Source organism: Triturus cristatus, chromosome 2_1 (assembly GCF_964204655.1).
Source record: "Triturus cristatus chromosome 2_1, aTriCri1.1, whole genome shotgun sequence".
In the NCBI taxonomy this organism is placed as follows: Eukaryota; Metazoa; Chordata; class Amphibia; order Caudata; family Salamandridae; genus Triturus; species Triturus cristatus.
In genome coordinates, this window is record NC_140581.1 from 1,007,970,259 (window position 1) to 1,007,984,709 (window position 14,451).

Below are 14,451 nucleotides of genomic sequence, written 5' to 3' on the forward strand. Positions count from 1 at the left end.
AACAAAACACAAACAAAGATAAGAAAACAACAAGTCGAAAGAAACCATTGATATAAAAATGAGAACACAATAGCAAAAGACATACCACAAGAAGACAAGGAGGATGAGGGTGCTGGAACCACACAGGGGAGAGGGAACGCCGAACGGGAAACCGCAGAGCAACAACGACAAGGAGGACGTCATCCAGGAAGACTGAAGGAGATAACATACAGGGGACCATATATCCAAATCTAAGAAGAGAAAGACAAAACACATAAGTTAACATCGTATAACATCAATGCCAAAATAAAACAGAACAGAACATCAAGTAGTCAATATGAAGAAAACAAAACAATTACGATCTGGATACATCCATAGGATCATTACGACAGGTATTCAAAAATTGTTGAAGTACGGTTGGATCTTCATAAGATGTAGTCTTATTGTTATAAGTCACCTTAAAAAGACAAGGATGAAAAAGACCATATCTAGCATTGAGATTTCGAAGAGTAGGTCTCATTTCCAGGAACTTTTTCCGATGATCTGCAGTCACCTTGGCATAGTCCTGAGTGAAAAATAGATTAGAACCATGCCATGAAACCTTTCCTTTTTGCTTGGCAGGTTGAAGTACCTTGAGCAGGTCAGTATATTCCAGAAAATATAAAATAACACCTCTGGGTCTCGCCGAAGATGAGGAAGAGCTAGAGACCCGACCTAGGCGATGAGCACGTTGAATGTTTAAAGGAGGAGATTCAGGAAGTCCAAGAAGAGACGGTAAAAAAGATTGAAAGAATGAAATTGGATTAGAACCTTCAAGACCTTCAACCAAACCATAAATCCGTAGGTTATTGCGTCTATTGCGGTTTTCCAATTGCTCAACTTGTTGCTTGAGGTGGTCAATCTCTTTATGTAAAATGGGGACTTGGTTCACGGATGCCTCTGATGCGTCAACTCTCTGTTCAAGGACCACAACCCTTTGAATAGTGTGAGACCAATTGTCCTCAAGACTTTGTAAACGCAAGTTGGTTTCTTCCATATATGGCTTCAGAGCACGGATTTCCTCAAGGAGAAGCTCCATAGAGACTGAAGATGGCGGATTAGGAGGAGAAGGAGGATTAATTTTTACCCTTTTGCCGGATGGAGAAGCCGCTGGTAGCTTGGAGACCTGTTTGGGACGAGTGCCTGAAGTGGTCGAAGCTTTAAAGTCAGAGGACTCAAAGGGTACTTCATCCATAGTGTCACGTAGGAAATTGAAAGGGTTAGTATCAGCCAATGGAGGGTTGCTAGCTTGCTGCGCCCCAATACGAGCACCACGAGGCATTGCAATGAAGAACAGGAAACAAAATTCCCCTTTGAAAACGTAAGAGAAGGTCACAAGGAAAAGAAGGCTCGAATAACAATAATGTTCAATATCAGAGGAGGTCCACAAAGAAACGTTTTTATGTAGAGTAAAAGTAAAAATGAAGAAAAAGAGACTGCAGTGAGCACTTCAATACATACTACGACGAATTCAAGAAAATTGCCAACAAGAGGTGAGGAAAAAACCTTTGCGCAGACATTGACAGAAATCCTGAAGAGAGTGGCAGTGGCAGTAAGGCGAAGGATGCATCAGGAAAACAACATCAAAGAAAAAAACAAAATGGCGGCCGCAGTTCTGACGGACTGCATTTGAGGAGATAAAATCACCTTAACATCATGTAAACGCCCGCAAATCATCACAGCGGTAGCAGAGGTGGTCCGACGGCTGAAACGCCATTTTTCGCGGTCCGACACCAAGAAAAAGAAGCCTGGAGACTCCTTGCCGCCTACGTTGCCGCGGAGCTCCCGAAAACGGCGGCCATCTCCAACGGCTCCGAAGCCACGCCCCCCACTGTTTTAACATTTTAAGCTGATGAAGATGACCTTTCAGTGAACTTACGTCCAGAAATATGAATGTTTAATCCTGAAATGTGAATGAACTACTATACAATGCCAAAGAGCGTAAAACACTGCTGGGACTATTAAGGGATTCAGAAACGGACATAATATTTATTCAAGAGACGTCTATTCTATTAGGTCAGGCACAGCTGCTTAGCTCAAGATGGACACGTGTGGTACCTACCTTTGTGCGAGAGACACCCAGTCGAGGTAAGGCAATATTGACACACAATGCCTCTAGTATCATTGCAGTTGGAACATACATTGCTAACTAGATTGCTGGCACACTTAACGTCTATGATAAGATCCTTACAGCAATAATTGTTTATGGTCCAAATTCTGACGGCTCATTGGTCTTCTCACAATTGGGGATAGAACTGGCAGTAAAAAGCTCACAGTACATTTTGGAGGGGAATTAAATTTAGCCTTGAGCACGATTGATAGAGCCACAAAAAAGTGGTCCACCGCGTGTAGCGAATTAAAATCAGCCATCCGTAAGGCAATGGACAATTTAGACCTTGGTGTTTTCAGGGTGGGAATCCTGTGGTCCCTAGCTATGCATGTCACTAGTTCATATATAACGCTTCCTCGCACATTACTTTCTAATCTCAAATGCATCTGCACATCTATGAGATTGTACTATGGTGTCTTTTATATATAGTTTTCGGTTTTACCAATTGAATGAGAAGGAAGGGTGGACTTTCGATAGAAGCCTTCTTTGAGATTAGGATTTTCTGATGTTTGTGTGTGCCTTATTCATCCTACTTTGAGCTCCACACATCTTTTTATTATATGGCCTTCATATAAGTCTAAGTTTAGGAGTGTCGGCACTGAATATACAGGCAGAAAAATCAAGCATAAGTGGCAAGTATAGAAAAATTAAATTGCTGAAAATTGTAAATATTATCAGACATTGTTAGCGAACATACCCTACCCAGCTCTCAAAATAATTCTACAGCTAAATTACCTATAGGACAGAAAGCCTTTCCAGACTGCACCATTTCCTAGCAGAATAAAAGCTTGTATTTATTTAATAAAAAAGTGGCAAGATGTTTGCTTGGGAGGCAAAACTTAAAGATATCAGGCACCATATTCACCATTCAATTCATTAGATAAGGAGCATAAGAGGGTTACACAACCAGGCAGCCCTCCACTCACACAGTTACTCAACACACAGGCCTGATTTTGCTGCACACACAGAAACTTATTTTATTCTTAAATCCATGGGTATCAACTCTACCTCCTAGGAAGGATATGCTTATACTGTTTCAGTCGTGTATGATTATTCAAAACAATATATATAAAACAATCAACCACAGCCATGCCAAAGTATTCCTAAAGACATTGCAGATAATAGTGGCACATTAGTCATGCACAGTGTAAAACAATATGGAAAAAACGTGAGGTGGGTCAGAAAGTGCCTTACGTAAGCAACCACCATAGAGCTGCTGGTGAGTACTCACCAGTGTGTCACTTTATCATCATCGACACTTTCACGACCAAAAGAATAAGTGACCTAACTCAACTAAATGTGAATATTGAGAAAAGTGTGAAACCTGTGTAATGGTACTAACTACCATTACGCCCCTGTAATGTGTAACAAAGAGTCACCTAAACTCCCCATTAAAATAGGTTGTGAACACCTATCATATGTATTTAATCTTTGTCTAGTGTTCACACCTAATTAAAACCATGGCATGTTTAGACCATTTCAAGTTGAATGGCCGACATGTTTCATTGCATTACAGTTTTGCGCCAATTTCATCAGGGCACGGGGATATGTCTCCACCTCAATTAAACCGGACAAGGTGGCTGCCAGGTGGACGCCTACCATCAGTACACCAGGAATGGCTTATCCCACATGTAGCCATAAGGCAGCAGGAAAACACCTGCACCGCCGGGATCGGGCGTCAACTCCACGCCAGAAAAGGTAGCGTGGGCTGTATGAGTGACTCCACAAACCAGTTTTGTATTCTGAGATTATAACCTCAGGTTTTCTCTGAGAGCAAGTACTCTTTCTTCAAATACCTCCAGTAAATGTTCTCCGGACTTCTCGCAGGGGATTCGTTTATACTGGTGCAGCAGATGCAGTGGCACCAGGGCCCAGAGCCCTGATTTGCCTATTGAACCCTGACAAAGTTGTATTTTACTACCGGACCATTTTCCTTGCTTGCAGAACATCTTTACCCAAGCAGTACACCAGAAGGGCAGGCCAGAAGAGCTTCAGATGATTCTATTAGTTTATTTAGGATCTAAGAAATACTTTGACATTATGTGTGGAGATTAATGTCGGAGTGATTATTTTCTTTTTTTACATTCATTTCAGAGTTGAAATTGTGTTTTAATCTTAAATGAGCTGGCAAATAAATTAATTAATTAGCTCTAATTGTGTTGTGGTTTACTTTTTACGGATGAAAGAATATAGAAGTATCTATCTATCTATCTATCTATCTATCTATCTATCTATCTATCTATCTATCTATCTATCTATCTATCTATCTATCTATCTATCTATCTATCTATCTATCTATCTATCTATCTATCTATCTATCTATCTATCTATCTATCTATCTATCTATCTATCTATCTATCTATCTATCTAGTGACTGTGTAGTTATGGTTATGTCACAATTTTAATTAAAACGACTTTTGTTGTTAGGCAAAAAAATTGGTCTGTTCATGACAAGTTTCTTGCAGCCCCATCAAGGAGTGTCAAAAGAGAAGTTTCTTTTTGAACTCTCATAGGATTCTTTATTCCTCAATACAGCCAAACACGACTGAACAGAGTTACACCAAACTTTATTCAAGGAAGTATATTTGCTAGGTTTGGTGTAAATCCATTCAGTAGCTGAGAAATTAGTTAGCATTTAAAAAGTATCTCAAGCTGGGCATTAAGAGGGTACACTTAAGAGATATCTGGCCCATTATAGGAAACAGTTGTTTTGTTGCAGTTCCCCCCCACAGTTTTTGCCTGGTATTTGATGCAACTTTGACTGAAGTGCACTGAGTCCCTACTAACCAGGTCCCCAGTGGTGCCAGTGTTTTTTCCCCAAAACTGTGAAATTGTACTCCAATTGGCAATACCTTTAGTACCTTCTGAAAGTCCCTAGTGAATGCTAGCCCTGGTAACTAGGGCCTGAGGTACTAAAGAGGGTCCATAAGGGAAGCAGCAGCACAAATCTTATATTAATAAATACCCACTGATATCAGTGTCGGATTTAGTAACACATGCACACAGAGGGCACCTTAGAGGTGCCCCTGAAAACCTATCAGCCCTTGGTGTGCTGGTTTTCGTCAGCCTGCCACAAAAGATGAGTGTCTGACCCCCAAGGGTGGCCTTTGCTCTGAGGAGACCATAAACCAAGCCTGCTAGGGCAGCGGGTGATTTCACCCCCGCCCACAGGATAACTCTCAGATTAACATTCCAAGGCAGAGGAGCTTCCAAGCATCCAACGCCATTGGTATGCAAATCTGGTTTCTCTTTGGCACCTGGGCAGGCCAGAATATTAGCTAGTCAGGTAGGCATTTCCACTCCTGATGTGGAGGCGAATTTTGAAAGTTAGCCATCTTGGTGATGGGAAACCTAGGAATTCTGGGACAGGGTTAGGCCCCCCTACCACAGTAAGTGGTCATGTAGGGGGCGTAGTGACCCAAAGGGTAGGTATCCCATAAGCTACTACCCTACACTCCCCTAAGACCCCTAAATTCAGTTGAACCCTGTCACCAGAGATTCAGATCCTGCCAACCAAAAGAAGAAGAAGGGTAGAAGAGTGACAAAAACAAGAACTGTAGGAAAAGCAACTGACTTGGCATCAGCCCTACCATCCTGTTCACCTATTGACGATAATTGCTCTAAAGTTGTCTTGTCCTACAAGCTGCTGATCCTCCATAGCCTGGGAGGATTGTCAGCACTTTTCCAAAGACTCAGGAACTCCTGTGGAACAGCAAGCTGTTCACTTGTATCTTGCAGATACGAAAGACTGAGCTGTGAGGCTCCAACACAGAAAAACCTGACTCCGGAAAGCACCACTGCAACCAAGCCTCCTAGCCCGAGCTGAATTGGGTTCACGTGGTGCCCAGATCCTGATGACCTACGAAGAAGAAGGACACTGAAGAGCAGCAAAAGCAAGCACTGAAGAAGAGCAACTGACTTGGCACCAACCCTGCCGGCCTGTCTGCTGTTCCACGTCGAATTGCGCCAAAGTCATCTCGTCCTGCAAGCTGTTATGCCTCCAAAGCTTAGGAGGACTGCTTGCCTTCAATAAAGACTCAAAGACTCTTGTGGTGCAGTGGAGCTGCCCTCTTGCATCCTGCAGTTACCTCAAGAAGAACTACGAGGACTCCGGAACAGCCAAAACACAACAGTGCCAAGCACCACTGCACATGAGCCTCCGAGCCTTTGTTGAAGTGGGTCAATGGTGTCAACATGGTCCCCAAGCCCTCAAGAGATAGAATCTACTTTGTTTTTGCCCCTTGTGAACTCCCGGACATCACCTGCAGCCTCTGTTCACAGGCTTCCTCTACTGCGACTGCTGCCAGTAAGAAAAACGGACGCATAAAGACACCTCTGCACCCGTCGCCCTTGGGCCATGGAGAAAAGGACCAAAGGTGTCCCTACGTACTCAAGCACCGTTAGGCCTGAGCACCCTTTTTGGTTCAGCATGACTTGTCACCCTAGTCCGAACCTGCAGCCTCTTTTCTGATGGATCAATCTCCAAAGACTTGAATGGTGAACCTGATTCTTTAAGGCACCCTGCCGCCCCAGTGCTGCTCGAAGTGAACTGTTGGCGCTGCCTTGTGCCTTGCCCCATATTCACCTTAACTCCCGGAGAAGGGTCCCGTAAGTAGTTGTTAAGGGACCGTATGCAGCATATGTTTTCTCCCTAGGTAAACATTGCTGCGAAGTACTTCAATTATGACAAAGTATCAAAACCCGTTTTATTCAAATCTGCAATTTAAAAATTATGATCTTGGTGCCAAAGTTATATAAAGATAAGTGTTATTTTTATAAGTTGGTGTGGGTTTTCTTATTGAGTTGTGTTTATCATTTATTGGATGTGTGTGTGCAACAGACGTCTAACACTCCTGTCTGATAAGCCTAAGGTTGCTCGACCACGCTACCCCGTAAAAGAACACTTTAGGATTGCCAGAGCAAGCTCCTGTCCACTAGTAAGAGAATATCTGGACTCTTTGCACAATATACCTCTTTTCGTATACCATATAAAGAGCCAGCATCTTACAACCATTAATTCACAGATTTCTGCAGACCTCCATGGATCTGAAAATTAAAAAGAAATACTAAGATCTGAGTGACCGAGGAAGCTGTTGGGCATTTTGGAATATCTGATCTGCAATCAAATGCACAAAACCGGAGCAGACTGAACAGTTGACTGCAACTTGGAGGAAAAATTTTGTGTTGATTCGATGACTGATTCCTTGTCCTGAAAAAAAACACATAATATGGTAGGGTGAATACACCCTGATCAACACACCTAAGTGGGGAGTACAAAATGGACCCCATTAAAAAAAAAACATGCAGATTCTGCTGTGAAGTTAATAGATCCTGGTGTTGGATTTACAGTCCCCAGCAAGGCTCCTTAATACCCTGATCCTTTCCGGGGACCCCGAAACTTGATGCAAGCTTCATGAGCATGGGACTAATAACACACAGTGAGCTTCCAAGACCAATATTGGCCTATGGCCTGGGTCTGAGGATTCAAAATTGGGTCCTCGATCGCCCCACGACACATGTTCTTTTGCTTGTATAGAAGGGGTTAGAAGCTGGGCCCATGTTGGGTACAGGCCACGGCTATAGGCCAGTCCTGTGGTCAACTTCTACTACGCATGGTCAAAGGGTGTGCATCATGGGGTTTGGTGGGCTGAGCACATGGTCTTGACCTCGCGGTCAACCCCTTGTGTGCAGCTATGCACAGGAGGTCATGCAGAGCAGAGATTGGATGCAAGACTTGCGTCCAAATCACCGTTGGAAGTGGCTGGAATGCTTTGCTCATAGCCTTGCCCAGTGGGGTTGGCCACCCACAGTATGGAGAGTGCTGGGCCTGGCCAATTACTGGGGCCTGTGCCCAAGCCCTGCTGCACATAGTCAATGGCAATGCACAGCATAGGTTATCTGCAGGACCTGTGCCCAAACATCCATGGAAGTTGGCCGCAGGGCCTGGCCTACGACTATGCAGAGTAGGTAAATGTCACCCATGGCAGGTTGGGTGCAGGTGCTGTGACCAACTCACTTTGCACACAGCCATGGTCATGTGCAGTGGGTTGTGTGCAGGGCCTGGCCCGAGGCCAGCAGCTAACACCCACAGAGGGTTGGCCACTTGAGGCAAATTGGGTGAAGGGCCAGGTCCCCCCCCACACTGCATATGGTACAGGACTTGGTATCTGTGGATAAACCAGCTGTGTGCAGCTCAAGACCATGAGCATTGATGGTTGACCACCCATAGTGGGTTGACTCTAGGCTGGCCAGAGGCCATGCCCTGTGGTTAACCCCTACAACGCATGGCCTTTTGCCGTGTACAGGGGAGTTGCCCACTTAAGGTGGGTTAGATGCAGTGGCTAGTGACATAAAAATATCCATGAATATAATTAAATATACACTCACAGATCAAATTTGCAGGATTTGCAAACTTTAAATAATTTCAGAGGTGCTCCGTATTTCTAGAGAGATTACCAGAACAGTGCAACAAAACAAACCTTCATCCTGGCTTTGTAGCGGATCAACACATTCATAATACACCCCAAAAAAGATTTTAGACACAAAAATGTAATCATAAACAAGATAGGGCAATGAGAATAGGTTTTGTGTTCCTTGTGGGCTCTCTCAGAACCTAGAGATAAAACAGGATGCATTCTTTGAGGTTGTTTAGGAAGATCCTTGTGACTTCTGCTGTGAAATAAATTCTATTCTTTTGAAATTCCAGGCACGTAATAACAGATATTGGCCCTGAATACAATGTCGGTTGCAGTTGCTTCAGACTGACATCGCTGCAGATGGGGAACTGACAGACTTCAGGTGGGTGTTTCCAACACCGCAATTGGGATGCGACCGCACCAAACTTTCATTTTTCAATGGGAGCTTTCCAGGCCGAAACAGCCCGCAGCACAAGCTTCCATTGAAAAATGTAGTTTTTAAATATCCCTGCACTGTGTGGCAAGCACCTCATAGTGCCTGCCACACGGTGCAGGAATGTGAAAGTGCTCCCCAAGTCCACATGCAAAGGGCCAGGGAAAAGGGGGCCCTGCTAGGATCCCCCAAAGAAACTTTGACAGCAGTTCCATGTAGGAAAGGCCGACATGGAACTGCTGTTGGAAAGTCGCATCATAATCCTAACGGCAGAAACGCCGCCCTTAAGGGATTATGAGGCCTTTATGACCGGCCGATGGGCTCCTTGATCCCGCCAGAACCGAATCGGATTCCCCAGCCGATTTAAATTCTGACCGCCGTCATTGTAATAGGGTGGTTGGAGTTTAAACCTACAATGTCGATCAGAAAGCCTCTGACCAGCGGTTGGAGGCTTTCCGACCGATTTTGTAATTAGGGCCATTGTTGTAGAAAGGGCTTATTCCATGCCCCCAATGGTAAGCAGAAATTATATTTACAGGATGTGTCAATTTGTGAACGGAACTGGTCAGACCATTACCACTTTTCCTTGGAGAAATATTTGAATGTACAAAGGTAATGTGGGGGAAGCGATGCATCAGCTTTGCAAAGGTGTCTCACATTTCAGTAGATAAAACAACTGCAGTCATTTAGCCCAATCGTTGCATCAATGTTACAAAATCATTATTTGAGGTTGCTCACATATCAAAATGCTTCCCACCAAAGGAAAAAGTTTAAGTCATTTCATTCCAAAGCGGTCAATCAATTCAATATCCACCTGAGGTGATCACATGCCTATCAACTCCACAAGATCTGGCATACGCTCAAGTCCTGTAAACAAACAAGTCACCAGTCACCCAGATAAGAAGCGCACTGCTGGAAAATGGGCTGCAGGATAAGAAGCCTTCACCATAAAACAGTGATTGGAATACAAAAAAGATCTGAATGGATAAGTTAATTTAGGTGTGATTGGCTGTTTTCTGCCAAGATCAAAAAATAGGGAGATTACAAGTAATGGTCTAGTGCTATATAAAAAAATATTGTGAGCCTCTATTCCTAAAAAAAAAAAAGCAGTTGCAATTTTTCACCATTACAACTGGACACCATACAGTGCAAAGCATAGCCTGTGCAGTAATTAGTTCAAACTGAAAAGGCGATATAAAGAACGACTGATGATTTTAAAATTTTAGTTGGATGAATGAACTTTTTACCTCACTAGAAAGTAGAGATTTGGTCTGGTCAAGTAACCTTGGGAACTGCTGTTCTATAAAAAGGGGCCTTATGTTTTTGCATACATTTATTAACCCTTTCGTTGATATGCCTTCCCCCCCCCCCCCCCCGTGCTAAGGCTTTTTTTTTATTTTTGGAGTAGTTTGCGCTTAGGCCCCTGTAACTTTTTGTCCACATAAGGTATCCATGCCAAATTTGTGCCCTTTTCTTCCAGCATCATGGGACTTTCAAAGGTACCCAGGGTTTGTGGATTCCCCTGGAGGAGTTTCAGAAATTAGCCATAATACAGCAAAATGTTTTGGGAGGAAAAAGTGTTGCAGAAGAAAGCATCTGCTTTTTCCCTGCAAACGGTATCAACATAGGGTTTGTGGTGCTGAAATCATCATCTTCCCAGCTTTCAGGGACAAGCACACTTTTGTCAGAAAACCAACATTTTGAACACAGTTCTGGCATTTTACTGGGACATAGCCTTTTTTTCCTACTTTTGATGCTTCCAACCTCCTTCAAGTTAGTGGTAGAAATGGGTGTGAAAGCAATAATGGATCCCAGAAGGCTATTAATTGATGATAAGTAGACAAAATTCAGAATTTAGCAATGGGTCATTTGTGTAGATCCTTCAATTTGTTTTATAGAAACTAACAGTTGAAAATAAGAAAATTTGAAAATGAGTTTAAAAAAACAGCTATTTGTGCCAACGTTTTCACCTGTAACTTTTTCTAAGTTTGACAGATATCTTAATGCAATATACCATTACATACGCTGGACTCTTCTCATTGTGCAGATATATCGGACTTGCAGGTTAACCAAGAACCTGAGGAACCCAGAGACAATAACTGAGCAGTGTCTTGTAGTGGTTTTCATTGTGTACCAGGTATATAGCAATTCATTTCGTAAAATATAAAGAGTGAAAAATAGGTATCAAAGACACCTATGTATTTCTGAAATGGGAACAAAATATAGAGTTTAGAAACAGTAGCTATTTGCACTTCTCCGAAATTGTGGGTACCCATACTAGCCTGTGAATCATAGGACATTTTTCAAAGTGACTTCTTTTTACACATTGTCTTACATTAGGAAGGCAGAATTGCATAGAAAGTCAATAAGTAATAACAGTTGGTCTACAATTCTGAGTTCCTCTAAGTCTCCCAATAAAAATGGTACCTCGCTTGTGTGGGTAGGCCTAATGCCAGCGACGGCCCAAAACGCAACGTGGACACACCACATTTTTACAGTGAAAACAGACCCTTTTTTTGCACATTGCCTAGCTGTGGATTTTGAACCCTAACTCAGCCGGCACCTAGGGAAACCTAGCAAACCTATTAAAATAAAAATAAACTAGACACCCAGAGAAATCCAGGATGGGTGACTTGAGTGGATTTCACTGGGTTCTGTTACTCAGAATCCCTTACAAACCTCAAACTTTGTCAAAAACAAATTTTCCTCATATTTCTGTGATGCAAAGTTCTGGAATCTGCGTGGATCCACAGAATTCTACACACCCCATATTCCACAAAGCCTTCCAATAAAAACGGTACATCACATGTGTGGGAAGGAATAGTACCAGCAACAGAAAGCGGCCCAAAACGCAACGTGGACACATCACATTTTTCAGTGAAAACTGACCCTTTTTTTGCAAAGTCCCTAGCTGTAGATTTTGAACCCTAGCTCTGCCGGCACCTAGGTAAACCTAGCAAACCTATACATTTCTGAAAACTAGACACCCAGGGGAGTCCAGGAGGGTGTGACTTGTGTGGCTCTCACCAGGTTCTGTTACCCAGAATCCCTTGCAAACCTCAAACTTTGTCCAAAAAAACAAATGTTCCTTAAATTTCTGTAAAGTTCTGAAATCTGCATGGGTCCACCAAATTCTACCCACCCTGCATTCCCCAACATCTTCAGATAAAAACGGCACCTCACTTGTGTGGGTAGGCCTAGTACCTGCAACAAGAAATGGTCTAAAACACAACTTGGACACACCACATTTTTACAGTGAAAACGGACCCTTTTTTTGCAAAGTGCCTAGTTGTAGATTTTGAACCCTAGCTCTGCTGGCACCTAGGGAAACCTAGCAAACCTACACAATTTGAAAACTAGACACCCTGGGGAATCCAGGAGGTGGGTGACTTCTGGGGTTCTCACCAGGTTCTGTTACCCAGAATCCCCTGCAAACCTTAAACTTTGTAAAAAAAATAAACATTTTCCTCACATTTCTGCGATGGAAAGTTCTGGAATCTATGTGGCTCCACAAAATTCCACCCCCCTGCATTCCCCAAAGTCTTCCAGTGAAAATGGTACCTCACTTGTATGGGTCGGCCTAGTGGCTGCGACAGGAATCGGCCCAAAACGCAATGTGGACACACCACATTTTTACAGTGAAACCTGGCCATTTTTGGCAAAGTGCCTATCTGTAGTTTTTGAACCATAGCTCTGCCAGCACCTAGAGAAACCTAGCAAAACTATAATTTTTAAAAAAAATAGATACCCAGGGGAATCCAGGATGGGGTGACTTGTGTGGCTCTCACCAGGTCGGTTACCTATAATACCCTGCAAACTTCAAACATTGTAGAAAAAAAACATTTTCCTCACATATCTGTGACGCGAAGTTCTGGTATCTGCGTGGATCCAAAAAATTCCACCCGCCCCGCATTTTTTAAAGTCTTTCAATAAAAATGTTACCTCACTTGTGTGGGTAGGCCAGGTGCTCGCGACAGGAAATGGCCCAAAATGCAACATGAACACACCACATTTTTACAGTGAAAACAGACCCTTTTTGGCAAAGTGCCTAGCTGTAGATTTTGAACCCTAGCTCTGCGGCACCTAGGGAAACCTAGCAAAACTATACATTTTTGAAAACTAGACTCCCAGAGGAATTTAGGATGGGGTGACTTGTGTGGCTCTCACCAAGTTCTGTTACCCAGAATTTCCTGCAAACCTTAAATTTTGTCCAAAAAAACCGCACATTTTCCTCACATTTCTGTGATGGAAAGTTCTGGAATATGTGTGGAACCACAAAATTCCACCCACCCCGCATTGCCCAAAGTCTTCGGATAAAAATGGTACCTCACTTGCGTGGATGGGCGAAGTACCCGCGACAGGCAAGGGCCCAAAACATATTGAGGAGACATCAAATTGACCTATCAGAAAACAACCTGGTTGTGCAAGGGGGGTGACCTGGGTTTTTGGCCCCGGTCTCGGCGGTCATCTTGGGAACCCACACATGTCTGAAAACTAGACACCCGGGGGGAGTCCAGTGAAGTATGGTTTGCATGGACACCCCAATGTTTCCCTACCTAGAATCCCCTGCAAACCTCAAATTTAGCTGAATAAATCACTGGGAACGCCGGGTGGTAGGAAATGTTATCCCACAAAGTTCCCACACAGAAATTTGAGAAACATTGGATTTTTTTAGCTAAATATGAGGAGAAATAAAACATTACAATCACATATGCAAATAATGAACCAGTCCACACACAATCCACCAGCCAAGCTGGGGGTAGGTGGACGTTAAAGCACAAGGCCAAAATACCCCCGAGGGGGGCAGAAACAGACAAAATATTCACCTCCGCAAAAGGGAGCAGCCCTTGCCCAAGGGACCACTCTCCAACAACATTATTTTTTAAAAACTGGTGTCTAGTGCCTTTTCCCCCCTTGGAGACAGATGGGCCTGAAAACATATGGCGTATTGGCCCTTCAAGGGGGGCAGAAAGGGCAACAATATTCACTCCCATAAAGGGGAGTGACCCTAGCCCAAGGGGCCACTTACAACAAAAGATCATATAAAAAATAAATCCCTGGTGGCCTAGTGGTCCAGCTAAAATATCTTTGGGCCTTTCTGCCCCACTTGGGGTGCAGAAACAGCCACAAAAAATGCTCCCCAAAGGAGAGCGACCCTTGCCCAAGCGGCAGCTCCCTACAAACATTAATAAAAAAAAATAACCCTGATGGCCTAGTGGGCCATCTGAAATAATTTTGGGCTGCTCTGCCCCCTCGGAGGGGGGCAGAAACGGCCACACAAAATGCTCCCCAAAGGGGAGCGACCCTTGCCCTAGGGGCCGCTCTCTGCATGCATTAGAAATCAAAAAAAGAAACTAAAATAAAAAATACCCTGGTCTCTAGTCAGCATTCCTGCTGCACGATTGCGCGATCGTGCAGCAGGAATGCTCAAAGAGGCATCAGAGGAAAGGAAAACCCTTTATTTTCCCCTCATG